Genomic DNA, 15385 nt, shown 5'->3' with positions numbered 1-15385 from the left:
CAATTCTGTGTTCCTGTGATTCAATTGTTTTCCTCTTATAGTTGATGTTTTTCCCTCGGTTTTGGTTTGTTACCAAGGTTTGTTTTCTGTCAATTGATTGATGACTTTTAAACATCGGTATACTATTGTTGACTTCATTCAAATTTGTTCTATTTTAAATTTCTTGGGCAGTGTGAGAACTAAATTTTTCATCAGTAGTGAAATCAAATTGTCTCGATTTCTTCTGAAATTTCGTATTGTGACGTACCGAAAAAAAATTACCATGCCATCCATATCTTTGAAAAGAAAGGATTAGAGAAACAGATTCCACTGCTATAACTCGTGTATTACGATATGCCTCTACTATCAACAGTTTTATTCAATACAAAGCTCGACAAGCCTCAAGCTTAAAATATTAAAATTTAACTGTCTCCACTGGAGAAATATCTGGATACACTTGTTTCAGTGTTTACATCTATATATTTTGTATATTACTTGGTGTTTTCAACGTTGATTCTTCTGCTGCCTTTACGAATAAATAAACTCATCAAAGATACCAGGATTCAATTTTATATTTACGCCAGACGCGCGTTTCGTAAAAAAAAATCCTTAACAGCGACAAATACAGTACGAAGTTGGAGAGCATTGAGGGCTAAATTTCATAAATGTTATAAGCTGTTAGTATATAGATATTAGAACAAGAGAATGCAAAGAAAAAAGGAAAAGTGGATCTCCTTGTTTTTATGTGTAGGCGATAAAAAATTTGGCGCGAAAGGATTTTTCAAAATAGTAAATTGTTCTTACATTTAGCTTTGGCACGTTTCAATAACTAAACATGATCTTAATTTTACTATTTGAAAAAAAAGCTTTTTACCGTATTCTTATCATTATCTGTAAAACTATGTTAACGCGAAACTATTTTCTTTATTGGCCTCATAAAACCAATTGAACATGTTGATTATACCTACAATTGATAATTTGACGTAAAGATAACGCGAAACTGTATTCTTTATTGACCCCATAAAACAAATTGTAACAAAATACATCATGCGGTTAATGGTAGTGTGTTTCAATAAAATTGAGAATGGAATAAAATGAACGGTACCAATTTTCTTGAACCAGATGCGCATTTCGACAATACATGTCTCTTCAGTAATGCTCGTGGCCAATATATTTGAAATCCAAAGCTTATATAAAAGATGAAGAGCTATAATCCAAAAGGTCCAAAAAGTATAGCCAAATCCGTAAAAGGAATCAGAGCTTTGCATGAGGGAGATATATTGCTTAATTTATAATAATTTCTAACATTTTGTAACTACAAATTTTAATAACACAAACAAATCCGTATCTTCATAAAATATGTTATGTATCATCATCAAATGAAAGATATATTCAAATATTAAGACTAAACAAAAGTGAGGACACTTTAATTTTCGACAAAACACGAAAGATAAGCAAATGAATTAATGATGTTAGTACCTGGTGCATGTGTATTTTAATGTGGAAAAAACCAGCCCATATGAATGTAAAAGAGGAACGAAAGATACCAGAGGGACAGTCCATGGCTAAAACAGTGAAAGATAAACAGACAAATAATTATAAACAAGACACAATATAGAAAACTAATAACTAAACAACACAAGCCCCACCAAAAACTGGGGGTGATCTTAGGTGCTCAGGAAGGGTAAACATATTAAAAATTTGCTCGACATGTGGCACCGGCCGACGTGTTGCTCATGTTATAACAAACGGGATAAATAGTCCAATGCAGTAGGTCACATTCGTGTAAAAGGAATGGGATTTTAGTTACGACATAAGGAACATATTCGATATCACCTGTGAAACGGTTATTCCATAATAGTCAAGCAACTCTTGGTGGCGTCCATAAAATTTTCAAAGGTGATATTTCGACAATACATGTCTCTTCAGTGATGCTCGTGGCCAAAATTTTTGAAATCCAAAGCTTATATAAAAGATGAAGAGCTATAATGCAAAAGGTCCAAAAAGTATAGCCAAATCCGTGAAAGAAATCAGAGCTTTGCATGAGGGAGATACATTCCTTAATTTATAATGATTTCTAATATTTTGTAACAGCAAATTTTAATAACACAAAAAATCCTTATTTTCATGACCAGTACCGGAGTACTGGCTACTGGGCTGGTGATACCCTCGGGGACTAATAGTCCACCAGCAGAGGCATCTACCCAGTGGTAGTAATAAAATGAACGGTACCAATTTTCTTGCACCAGATGCGCATTTCGACAATACATGTCTCTTCAGTGATGCTCGTGGCCAAAATTTTTGAAATCCAAAGCTTATATAAAAGATGAAGAGCTATAATGCAAAAGGTCCAAAACGTATAGCCAAATCCGTGAAAGGAATCAGAGCTTTGCATGAGGGAGATACATTCCTTAATTTATAATGATTTCTAATATTTTGTAACAGCAAATTTTAATAACACAAAAAATCCTTATTTTCATGCCAGTACCGAAGTACTGGCTACTGGGCTGGTGATACCCTCGGAGACTTAATAGTCCACCAGCAGAGGCATCTACCCAGTGGTAGTAATAAAATGAACGGTACCAATTTTCTTGCACCAGATGCGCATTTTGACAATACATGTCTCTTCAGTGATGCTCGTGGCCAAAATTTTTGAAATCCAAAGCTTATATAAAAGATGAAGAGCTATAATGCAAAAGGTCCAAAAAGTATAGCCAAATCCGTGAAAGGAATCAGAGCTTTGCATGAGGGAGATACATTCCTTAATTTATAATGATTTCTAATATTTTGTAACAGCAAATTTTAATAACACAAAAAATCCTTATTTTCATGCCAGTACCGAAGTACTGGCTACTGGGCTGGTGATACCCTCGGGGAATAATAGTCCACCAGCAGAGGAATGTGTCAAAGAGACAACAACCCGACCATAGAAAAAACAACAGCAGAAATATTCAAGTATTTATATGACCAATGTTATTATATAAGAAATAAAAAACGTTGCAAACAAAAGGAATGTTAACATATGAGACTGTAATCTAGCATGTTCTCTGACCTCTGATAAATCGAAAACAATTAAGATACAATTGGAGTTGAAAATCGATCAATTTTATGATTTTTCTTAGTCGTGAAAAAAATACAAAACAATAGCATCCCCTTTAGTATATGAACTCTCGTAACTATGCTATTCAAAGGAGGGTCGAAAGATTACAACGTGACAGACTAAATAAAGTGACAACGCCATATGGCTAAAACCGAAAAAGAGCAACAGACAAATAATAGTACACAAGACACAACATAGAAAACTAAAGACTAAGTAACACGAACTCCACCATTAACTTGGGGTTATCTGAGGAGCTCCGGAAGGATACGCAGATCCTGTTCCACATGTGAAACCCGTTGTTTAACTTATGTTATTAAACAAACGGTAAATAGTCTAATTCGGTAGGTCACATTCGTGAAAAGAGAAGGGGATTGTAGTTTCGACATAAGAAACATATCAGATATCATCTGTAAAACGTGTTATTCCATAACGGTCAACGTTGCTATCATTATACTTAAATTTGTTATCAAAAACGTACATTACCTCATGTTTTGGTGCGATCTTTAATTGAAAATTCCGCCAAAATAACATTTAAGAGGAAGTAAAATTTAGCTATTCAATTTAATTATTCAATCAAAGCGTAGTCAAAATATGTCGTGTACACAAATCAAATCGATTTTGAAATATGATACTAATACTAAAAGAAATACATAGCAACTAACAGGTAAGATCTTGTTTATCTGTAAAAGAGTATGATGATAATTGTTATGCATATGAGTTCTTCGTTCCCATTGAAAATACGCATACAGGACACAAAATAATTCATTGTTGGAAACACCCTTGACAATCATGTATTTAAACTTCTAACGACAACATTCGTGTGATGTAAACAGAAAGAGAGAGAATTAAGTTTATCACTAAATATAGATCTACACAGGTAGCATGTGAGGTGGATACACTTTTATTGTCAGAATTACCAAAGGTTAGTTTGTTTTTTCATTACACCTATATATAATTTCTGTCTTTTTTAAAACCCACAAAAGAACTATGTCACTGTATCATGTGTATGCAAGTACAACTGCACCTCAAATGCAATTCATTTATGTTTATTCCCGGATAAAGCACATCAATGGTGTCTCGAGAATCTGTGCCATTTATATTAATTAAATAATTAAGAATTATTATTTCAAGAAGATTACATGTTCCTCGAAAGCGGTGCCAGTGTAATTTGTATTCAGTTCACCTACTTTAAGAAACAATGCAGTAAATGATAAAACTAAACAAACCACATACTAGTTCATAGTTTAAAAGTACAATGATTGCATTGACTGAAAAATACAATAAGGATATTTTCAAACCTGATCACATCTGTTTTGTTGTATTCTTTTATTAGCATTTACATGGTTTACACATAGGTCAATAGTGGGACTAACATGACTAACAATACTCATGATACTGTTTAATTCAATCTGTTTGATATATTAAGAATGATATGGCTAGGCTTTAAAATAAGACAAATTCAACTTGTGCTTCCTATTCTCTAAATATTGATAAATCTTTGTTATGCCAATTCGTTTCAATAAAAACAAAATATTGATTATAGCTAGACGTGAATTTTAATTTTCATCCCGTTTGTGCACATCATCGACACAGATATTTCCTTGAGTTATTACTCAATTGAACAAACTCGAATGTGTTCCCAGATTTTTTTTTTATTTTCACTACAAACCAGTAAAAAAGTCTTAAATTTTCTATATCGATCTTTCTCACCTGTACTGATTTTTACTCAACCACTCTGAATGGGTCTGTACTGATTTTTACTTGACCCTTATCTTTGTCATTGAAAATAGTATGAACTACTGACCGACTAGTCTGAAAATCTCTTACCCCGTTCTCGGCCTGTACTTGACCTATTCTGTCTGCTAAAACCATACTCGACCAAAGGTCTGAACAGTACTCGATCAGTCTGACCAAATAACCACTGCTTTTTTTTTTTAACTTAAACTTTTAAAATAAATTTCTGTATAACTAAGATGACAACAGCCACAATGAAATACATATATACTTGTTTATAAAATCAGATTTTTACATCCTTACATTGATTCTCATATTTGTGAAAAAGAGATAGTTAAATCAATTTTTTTTTATATAATAATATAATTGTATTAATTTTAAACTTTTACATTAAAACCACACTTACATGTATACTGAGCGTAATAAAACCTTTTTAAGGTGTTTTTTGTTTGGCATGTGTTTTTTTAAACCTAATTTTCCTAAATTTCTAAATAAAAACTACATATGTTTCACGGTTACAAATAATAATTATATAATTACCATTTTAATGAGGTAACAACAGCCAACAAAATCACTAAAATTGTTAAACCTTATATCAAAAATATATCTTTTATGAAAATTAGGGATATATATAGATTCTACCACTGCATCGAGTGTGATAAGATATTTATCTACTCGATACATTTAAATTCTAAAATTTAAAACGTGAGGCTCGCCGAGCGTTTTAAATATTTAAAATTTAACTGTCGAGAGTGGATAAATATCGTATTACACGAGATTTGGTGGTAGAATCTGTTTCTCTAATGATTTTCAAACAATATGCAGGAAAACGTATTCCATCTTTTCGAAAGATCTGCAAAAAGATGTGTTCTTTCTATGTGACGTCATCAGGCATGGTCGCCTTTTTTCATGCCGTCACAATAGGACATTCAGAGAAAAACATGAAATTTCGATGTCATAATCGGATTTTAATCAATGAAGAACTGAGATCAAACGAACCACATGTTGGTTAATTTTTTTTATATACAATGGGTGCAGAAAGGGATAAATTGACGAAGAATTAGAGAAATTATATATAATATATATCAAAAAGGGTTACAATTTTAAGAAATTAATATATATATGTATATATATATATAAACGAATACCTCCTGCTTGGGGAAAACTCATTGATAAGCTCACACCTGTAGGGTCAGACTAGGTCGACCATGGTTAAGATTATGTCGACCATGGTTAAGACTAGGTCGAGCATGGTAAAGACTAGGTCGAGCATGGTTCAGACTAAGTAAAATATGGTTTATACGCGTAATAAATGGTTAAGTAGTGGTTGAGTGAAAGTCGAGTATAAGTTCAGACTATTGAGTATGGTTCCGACTACAGTCGAGTATTATCAAGTATTTCAGACCAATTCAAACTGGATGAGTCAAAATCAGTACAGTCGAGTACAGATATATGCCATTTCAAACCTTTACCTGTTTGTAGTGTATATAGTTCAAGCTTTGGTTATTTCAATTGTCTTAACTTAACATGTGCATAGAAAAGCTAATTCTACAACATCATTCACTACGAAAGCTAAAAACAAGCAAAATGGTCCGATAAAATTATTAATAACGTCTTTCATTTCAATGTTATGTATGAACCATGTGTACGTATGTGTGTATGACACCAGGTTACAAACTCTTTACAAACAGTTGCAACAATTGAACTAATTCGCCCTCAGAATGTATCTGTAATGAACTTAATAGCACTTTAAATACGTAATTATCCTTAACTCACAAAATCATTAAACAGTGTATGATTCCTTGAAAAGAATTTGGAAAATAAAACTTTCAATAATGTGATCATTTTTTACAGCATAACATGTACAGAATCGGGAATTAAACTCACAGTTATATAAGCATTGCACGTATCCGAGGTAGAAAGTATAATGCTTTCTGGTCCGTCCGTTCAATTGTTATTCCACTCACCCCTTCAGTATCAGATACTAGTTTATGTTCAGGGTTCAAGTAGTTAACTATACATTTACTAAATTGTATCATTGGTACACGGACATCATTCGTAAATATATCTCGACATTTAGACATCATATACGTTCAGGTGTTTCAAATCAAATCTTTTATGGTTATATTCTTTACAAAACACAAAAATGTCAGTACTGTGTTTTGATTATTATTCGTTGTATACCAATTTTCGTGGATTTCATGTGGTGAACCACGAATGTGCATGTTCAACGAATTGCAAATTATTTGTAGGCTTTGTATGCAGAGATTGGCACGAAATCAAATATCCACGAAAGTGCAAGTTTTCCTCAATCCACCAAAATTGATACCTACGAAAAAGAAATTAATCCACAGTATTCTCATCAAAAGCTAACAAAACCTTTAAAAGAATTATTAAGAAGGTATAAAGTTACGATACTGATCATTAAAGATTACATATTTTGGCTTTAATATTGATTCACTTATAGGGTCTTTGCATCGGAATTAAAGATATTTATTCTAAAACCAGTTGTTGGCATGACACGGTTGATGTTCATCTCGTATATTTTATAATGATATAATACTAATCCCCTAAAGGGAGGAATTGTGCTTGATATTCATATAATGAGGACATAATCTTTCAATCAGTTAAATTGAGGTCTGGAGCAGGCATGCCAGTAACTGCGAGTAATCCTTTGTCAATTGATGTGTTATTGTCATTTTGTCATTTACCTATTCGGACATCGGACTCGGACTTCTCTTAGACTGAGTTTTACTGTGCGTTTTGTTGTGCGTTTATTTTTCTACATTGGCTAGAGGTAAGGGGGAGGGTTTGGATATATAAAACAACATATTTAACCCCGCCGCATTTTTGCGCCTGACCAATGTCAGGAGCCTCTGGCCTTTGTTAGTCTTGTATGATTTTTAATTTTAGTTTTTTAGTGAATAATGTGGAGTTTATTATGACGTCCATCATCATTGATCTAGTTACATATTTGTTTTTAGGGGCCAGCTGAACGACTCCTCCGGTTGCGGGAGTTTCTCGCTGCATTGAAGACCCATTGGTAGCCTTCAGCTGTTGTCTTCTCTCTGGTCGAATTGTTGTTTCTTTGACACATTCCCCATTTCCTTTTTCAATTTTATTTGTGTTCATATCAAAATAACACATAGTGGACATATTCATTATGTATGGAACTTAATTATATACCAGTCAATGTTTAAACCTGATTTCTTGGTTTACAAGATATGGGATAGTGTGAGCAGGGCATGGTGCAGTATGAACACATATTCTTGTTCTGGATATCTTATGAAGCTTTACTGTTATAACGTAATTTTTTTTTTTAATAAAACAAACGAAATACTGTGATTCTTTCAGAATGAAGTAAGTTGGTTACGAAAAATGCTGTGAATCTAATTACTGAATTGGAACGTCGATATTTGGAGTGAAACATATGCGCAATTTGTTTGACAAAGATAAGCGTATACCCAGGGAATTATTCATTTTGCTCAGAATGTTTAAACAAGCTCGGTCTATAGAAGGACACCATTAATTGTCCGACCTGTAACACTGTTCATAAACTGAAGACAAATGTACATTTAGATCTTCAAAGGATATCACCAGACGGGATTTATAATAGTTTTCGCAGGCTCACTCCAATCTAAATTCTTTCAAACAATTTTAACCATATGGAAATACCGTTGATCTAACCGACAAATGTCAACAGTGTAAAATCAATCTCTGTTAGATTTGTCGCTGTCTACACGAAACAGAATACAAGATGCAAAGCGCAATTATAAACACACATGAGACATTTCGAGAAGAAGATCTTGATGTGTGTCTGAATCCTCAACATGAAAGGGCAAAACTTAAACATTTCTGTAACTCTCCGAATTGTCAAAGTTTACTTTGCCCATCGTGTGTTATAGCTGAACATAGAGACCCAAGTAAGCATGAACTTGAAGACATCGAAGAAGCTTTCAAAAAGAAGAAAATAAAATTAGGAAAAGACGTTAAATCTCTTCGAAGACGAATATCAGAAGTCGAAGCGACAATGCTCAACGTTCAAGACAGTACGTTACAAGATGAAAAGACGGAATTTCTTAGAAATGTTGAAGCAATTTTCAACAGGGGTATTAAAATTTTAGAAAACAAAAGACAAAAACTTGTAGATAGATACAACGTTGCCTTTAAACAGAAAGAATCAAAAGATAGAGCAAGAAAAGAAAGTTTAGACAGTTTTCTGAAAAATGCTACAGAATATTGTAACCACTCTGAACAACTGATTAACCGTAAAAGTATGAGATCGCTTCTGAACGTCCATCAGTCGGTAGAGGCTCATTTGAACATGTACTTAGATACCCCAGTTGCAGATTTAACACGTGGAGAAAATGATGTTGAGGAGAACATAGATGTTGATCACTTTGATCTGTTTGATATGTTCGACATAAATGTTGAAAATATGGAATACGCGTCTGAAGAGGAAGATAACGAACTGTTGATGAAACTGACTAAAGGTAGTTTTTTTATTAATATATTTGTTTTATAGTCATCAACTTGCAGATAACTTATCATTCCATCTAATTAGCACAAGTCACTTTTATCAAAATAGTTAGAAGATGTGGTATGAGTGTCAATGAGACAACTCTCCGTCCATCCAACTCACAATTTGTAAAAGTAAAGTATAGGTCAAAGCACGGTCTTCAACGCTGAACCATGGCTCACATCGAACAATAAGCTATAAAGGGCCAATAAAATTACTAGTGTGAAGCCAACGGTCTAATCTATATAATAAACGAGAAAACTTATGAACCACATCAACAAACGACAACAAATGAACATCAGAATCCTGACTTAGGATCGGTGCAAAAAATACAGCAGGGCTTTATCGTTTTAAAGGGCATACAGTTACAGTGGAGGTAATGACGTTGATAACGTAAAAAAAATTTTCGCGACGTCAAACTGTGACATATCGGGGAAAGATGCATTTGTCGACTGATTTTTATTATTTAAACTGATTTAACTTTTGAACGAGTTCACGGACCCTCCTTTTGAAAATGAAATTCGGTTTGATTAAATATGAAGATTATTTGTACCAAATTTTACGGAAAAAGTCAATGATGCAATTTTTTTAAAATTACATATTTGATTTAAGCAGACAAAAATAGCCTATATATCTTAAAGAAAAAAAAATCTCACCGTCAGTAGTAAGGGGACCCTCTTTTAGAAAAGGTGTTCAAAATATAAGGAATTTTCCCCCTTTTAAGTTAAAAAAAGTTCTTCTATTTACAAGTAAATGTTTTAGTGTTTATTTATTACAATATAGACTCCAAGATAAGTTTAAATAATCATGGACAACAATGGGGCAACCTCATCTTATTCCTAAATATATAGGGGAAAAGGGGGGGGGGGGGTAGAAAAAAGGAAAATTTTAAACAAAAAATATAAGGGAAACCAATCTTAATTCACCTTTATCTGAAACAATAGTGTAACATCACAAAATAGAAAGACACTATGAAATATCAATTGAAATTCCCTAACTCAATCAAAAAGACACATTAACAAAAATGAACATACACTGAACAACTTGATTTGATCTATGAATTAATGTAAGTACAAAATCAATAAAAAGGGGGAGGGGTGTAATTAGATAAAAACAACAGTAGTATACCGCTGTGAGATGTTAAACAATTTCAAAAATCAACAATAACCTTGAACAGAAAGCCACTATATACAATAATATACACAGGTATTTGTTTTTGTTCATAGTACAAAGAGGTGAATATTTATAGTCAAATAAACACAAAGCTGATATATCGACTAGATATAGCCCTGAATAAGTAAACATTAAATAACAAAAGAAAGCATTACACATAAAATCAACAGGTCAGATTAACAAACAAGTACGATTTGAGAGTACTCGCAGTTACTGACAGTTAAAAGCAAAACAAAACCCAATTATTAATAATAAAAAAATCATGCATCAGAAACTAAAATCAACAGGAATTTAGTATTTAACGTCATGGACAGTTAAAAAGACTTTTGGTACAACCACATTTACTAATCAAATCTTTGGATCTATATATAATTTAGTAAATGTTTTAAATATAAAAAAAGAAGATGTGGTATGATTTCCAATGAGACAACTGTCCACAAGAGACAAAAATGACACAGACATTAACAATTATAGGTCACCGTACGGCCGCAAACATACCGCATAGTCAGCTATAAAAGGCCCCGATGTGACAATGTAAAACAATTCAAACGAGAAAAATTACGGTCATATTTATTAAAAAAATAAAATTAACGAAAAACAAATATGTAACACATAAACAAACGACAACCACTAAATTACAGGCTCCTGACTTGGGACAGGCACATAAATAAATGATGTAGCGGGGTTAAATGCATATTTCATGAATCAACAAATTCCGCCTCATATCGTATTTATTTTAAATCTTTGATACTCATCCTATATACTGCAGGTAGATCAAATTAGATATTTGCAGTATTTGTTCTTTGGAAAAGACAATGCACTCCTTTGAAATATTCATTTTCTTTAAATCAGTTTCAAATGAAGTAGTATCACCTCAATCTCCGGCGCAGAGATCACATATCCGTTCCGTTCAATACTTTGTAACACCTAATATTAGTGCAGTATTGCGGAGCATGTATGGAACGGATATGAACTCTGTGCCTCTGTGATACAACTTTAGATTGATATTATGCCTAAAATATGTGTTGTAATAATCGAAAGAAAAAATAAGAAGGATGATGTTATTCGTTCACTCTGTCTGTGTGACTTCATTGTAGATACTTTTCATATTCAGTTTTGGTTTGATTTTGATGGTTTTTTTTTTACCCTGTAACGACATTTTGGAAGAAAAGTAATCGGTCTGTTTGTCTATATCAAATCAAGTTTGTTTGTGGGGTTCATGTTGTATAAGTTATCTAGCATTGATGATTTAATCAAGTTAACAAAGTGCTTTCATTCTTTTAGCACACTTTCTTTTCTTATATTTACAGAGAACAAACAACAAAATTACTTGAGAAATACAATCAGCACATTTAAAAAATATAATTTCAAAAAAATAAAAACTGTCTTTAGCTATTCGATACAATCTGTTTTACATGTGATCGCATTAATTTGGGTGATTATAAAACTTCCATTGATTCTGATTCAACTTCTAAATAACGACAAAGAGAACCCAAACGATACACAGCTTGATGCGGAGCAACATAATGAAATGCATGGTGGAAACATGAATCAAGATGCCAGACAGATGAATATGGGTGATTTGGGTCACAATGAACGTGTTGATGTTCGGAAACACCTTGAATTAGAGAAAATCTGAGGATACATGATAAGATTTCGGGACATATCATGGCATATTATGATGCTTCTTATTATATCCATGGTTATACGTGAAATAACACTGATACCACTTAGAATGTTAGAACATGGTAATTGTAAGTATGAAAATAAAAATAAAGAGATGCTTAAGGTGGTACCCAACACTACAGGGAGATAACTCTGTAAAATCAGCAGAACGTTTTAATAACGCTGTGTTCTTAAGGGACTATTAAGCTTCTCAATGATAAAAATGAGTGTTTGTCAAACTGCTATATAACCAGTGTAATTTTTCTGATTAAATGGTTGATTCAATTTTTTTGATTTTTTGATATTTTTGCCAAAGGGTCAAATAAACTCATCATAGATACCAGATCTAAATTTTGTATATACGCCAGATGCGCGTTTCGTCTACAAAAGACTCATCAGTGACGCTCGAATCCGAAAAAATTAAAAAGTCCAAATAAAGTACGACGTTGAAGAGCATTGAGAACCAAAATTCCTAAAAGTTTTGTCAAATCCAGCTAAGGTAATCTATGCCTGAGGTAGAAAAGCCTTAGTATTTCAAAAATTCTAAATTTTGTAAACAGTAAATACTTTGTCAAAATTTTAAAAAAATTAAACGAGCCAAATTAATTTTAGTACAGGTGTTAGGTACCTCCTTAAACACTATTTCATTTGGTATTACTCATGATACATAACATTATTGTATTGCTTGAATAAGAGTATATTGCAATGCGACAGCAACACAACGATAAATGCAAAAGAAAAGAAATTTGGAGGTTAACACATTAAATCCGTAAAGAATTACAAAATGTTAATATTTTTTTTTTAAACAAAAAATTAGCAAACATCTGCTACAAACACCAAATTCATTTACGTACAACAATGTTAAGTCAAAATATTCTTCTGAAAAGCAAATTACACTATATACACTTTATATCTACATAATCTCCTACCTTTCATTGCTAGTAATTTGGTTCAATTGATTGATTTTTTGTGTTTTAACGCCATTCTCAAGCACCGCTTGTGAAAGCCGGAGTGCCCGAAGAAAATCAGCGACCTTCGACAGGATAACTGACAAACATAATCAATTAAGATTGTAGTCGACTGCAATTGGACGAGCGAGGTTCGCACTCACAACCTTAGAGTAGAATGACCTGTGATTACAGTAGTAACTACTTAGACCACTTGACCACCGGAGCACCTAATTTGGTTCAATATGTCGATGTTATCCAAAACATGCTCGCATTAATATTTTCCTGTCATGAATTTATAAAAAAAACAAGTTGGTCACTGAGCACTTATAGTGTATCTAACCAGGGATTTTGCTGGTCAAATATCATACTTTCGGGAGTATATTTAGCATAAAATTTGAAATGAGTAATTGGCAACGTTACGATATCTTTCATGACATTCTAAATTTCCTCTTGCCAGTCGTTAAAAAAATATGGCAGTTTTACTTGAAATTGCGTTTCTAATGCAGTCAATATCTAGATGTTAATGTACACTAGTTATATTTTAAATCAAAGATTTTCTTTGGTAATTTTTGATGTTTTAGTTTTTGCAGTAGTATTCTATAAAAATTGCCCTCTTTTAAAATAATAATAACATATTCTAACATAAGTATATTATTTCCAGCTCCCGAATTTGAGTTTGATACTCGAGATACAAATCAGTTTGCATGTCGATCAGCTGATAATCATACTTTGGCTACAAAACCTTTGGAAGATATGTCGTGTGGTTCAACTGGAAGATTATTTAAATATGGAGGTGTTTTTGCAAACACCACTTTTCCTCTTGAAGAAAGCAGTTCTATCGAATTTTCTATAAGATTTCAACCAATGGCTTTGCGATCACAAAACAATGTACAAGACAATGCTGAATATACAGTTTTTGAATTTGGATTAACAAATGACAGCATTAGCAAGGAGTTTTTGTATCCGTCAGTGTTTTCCGTCAGTGCTTTTACCTGTCCAAATTCTTTTGGTGTGTGCCTTAAAACTGATAATGGGATACTTCTTCCAGGTGAGGTCATATTCAAAAGTGGAACCAGTTCACTTTTTAAAGAAGCGCGATTTATACTTCAATATCGACCTTCTGATTTTGCAATTATAATTCAAGCTAAATTTCCAATGAAAAATACTACTAAGGAGTTGCATAGGATTTCGTTCACCAAATTGATAAGTCCATTTAGGCCTGTTTTTGCTGCTTATAATTCGAACAAAATCACTGTTTCAATGACAATTGTAACAAATCATGTTGGGTTTGATCGTAATACATTGCACCCAAATTTATACATTTCTGACGACAACAAAACAATGTCAAATACAAAGTTAAATGCCACACATCCGGGAAACAATTTAAAAATGTACCTATCAAATGAATTTTTGAATACTATGATTAGCATCGATTTTGACGAGTCAAATAGTGGCGACACACTCTTAAAGATTGGAATGAGAGAGAGAGATTTCGAACTTAGTAGAGATAGAAATAAGAAAGTTGGTAGTATCGGTTTAAGAGTGAAAGAGGAAGTTATTTTCAAAACAACAGAAATTTTAAAATTAACCAAGTGTAATGTGACAATTTTTTTTGGTTTTTACCGCACAATAGGTTACTGTCTATCAGATAATTCCAATGCAAATCGGATAGTTGTAGGAGACCATATAGACTTATTTTTATATTACAACATGTATGGTCTTGATCAACTGTACATATTAGATAATTTTTCGGGGTACAGATACTTTAACTTTCATTTCAATTCTAATTACATGCCTTGGTTTGTAATGGGTTTACCAGCTGGTTTATGTCCAGAAATTTATATTGAAAAAGTAAGCGCACAGGATATTATTGTAGCTTCTAGTGAAATTAAAAATGAACTGAATTTTGAGAATAATCCAAAACTGTTTCTTGCTTTGCTTTTAGGAATTGTCTTAATCATATCTAAAATAATAATAGATTTCACACAAATAGAGTTTTAACATTGCACAGCCTTTATTGATGAACATCATTGTAATATACTATCTTACTGCACTATAAATTGTTGTAATTTACAATGTTACATGTTGAATAAACATATATGTTTTTTGTTTTGTTGTTTTAATTTTTAAATTACAAAGTCGAAAGCTTATTACAGTGTAACCTGCCTAATCCAACACCTGAGTATACCAATATCCTACTGTAACACATTTTCATGGTCCCAAAATATGCCTTTGCTTGCAGAAAAAAATCCTGAGTATTCCGAC

At 32.6% G+C, this 15385-nt stretch overlaps 1 long non-coding RNA gene across 1 annotated transcript; it reads left to right on the top strand.

Annotated features, from left to right (window-relative positions):
* The first annotated feature begins 3872 nt into the window (after positions 1–3872).
* On the top strand, positions 3873–15147 carry LOC143043654 (uncharacterized). Its single transcript, XR_012968528.1, has 4 exons — positions 3873–4001; positions 8168–9306; positions 11816–12259; positions 13782–15147. It is a non-coding gene; the product is annotated as an uncharacterized LOC143043654 (long non-coding RNA).
* The last annotated feature ends 238 nt before the right edge of the window (positions 15148–15385 follow it).

Source organism: Mytilus galloprovincialis, chromosome 8 (genome assembly GCF_965363235.1).
Source record: "Mytilus galloprovincialis chromosome 8, xbMytGall1.hap1.1, whole genome shotgun sequence".
In the NCBI taxonomy this organism is placed as follows: Eukaryota; Metazoa; Mollusca; class Bivalvia; order Mytilida; family Mytilidae; genus Mytilus; species Mytilus galloprovincialis.
The sequence above is the reverse complement of the archived record's forward strand: the minus strand, read 5'-3'. Positions and strand labels throughout refer to the sequence as shown.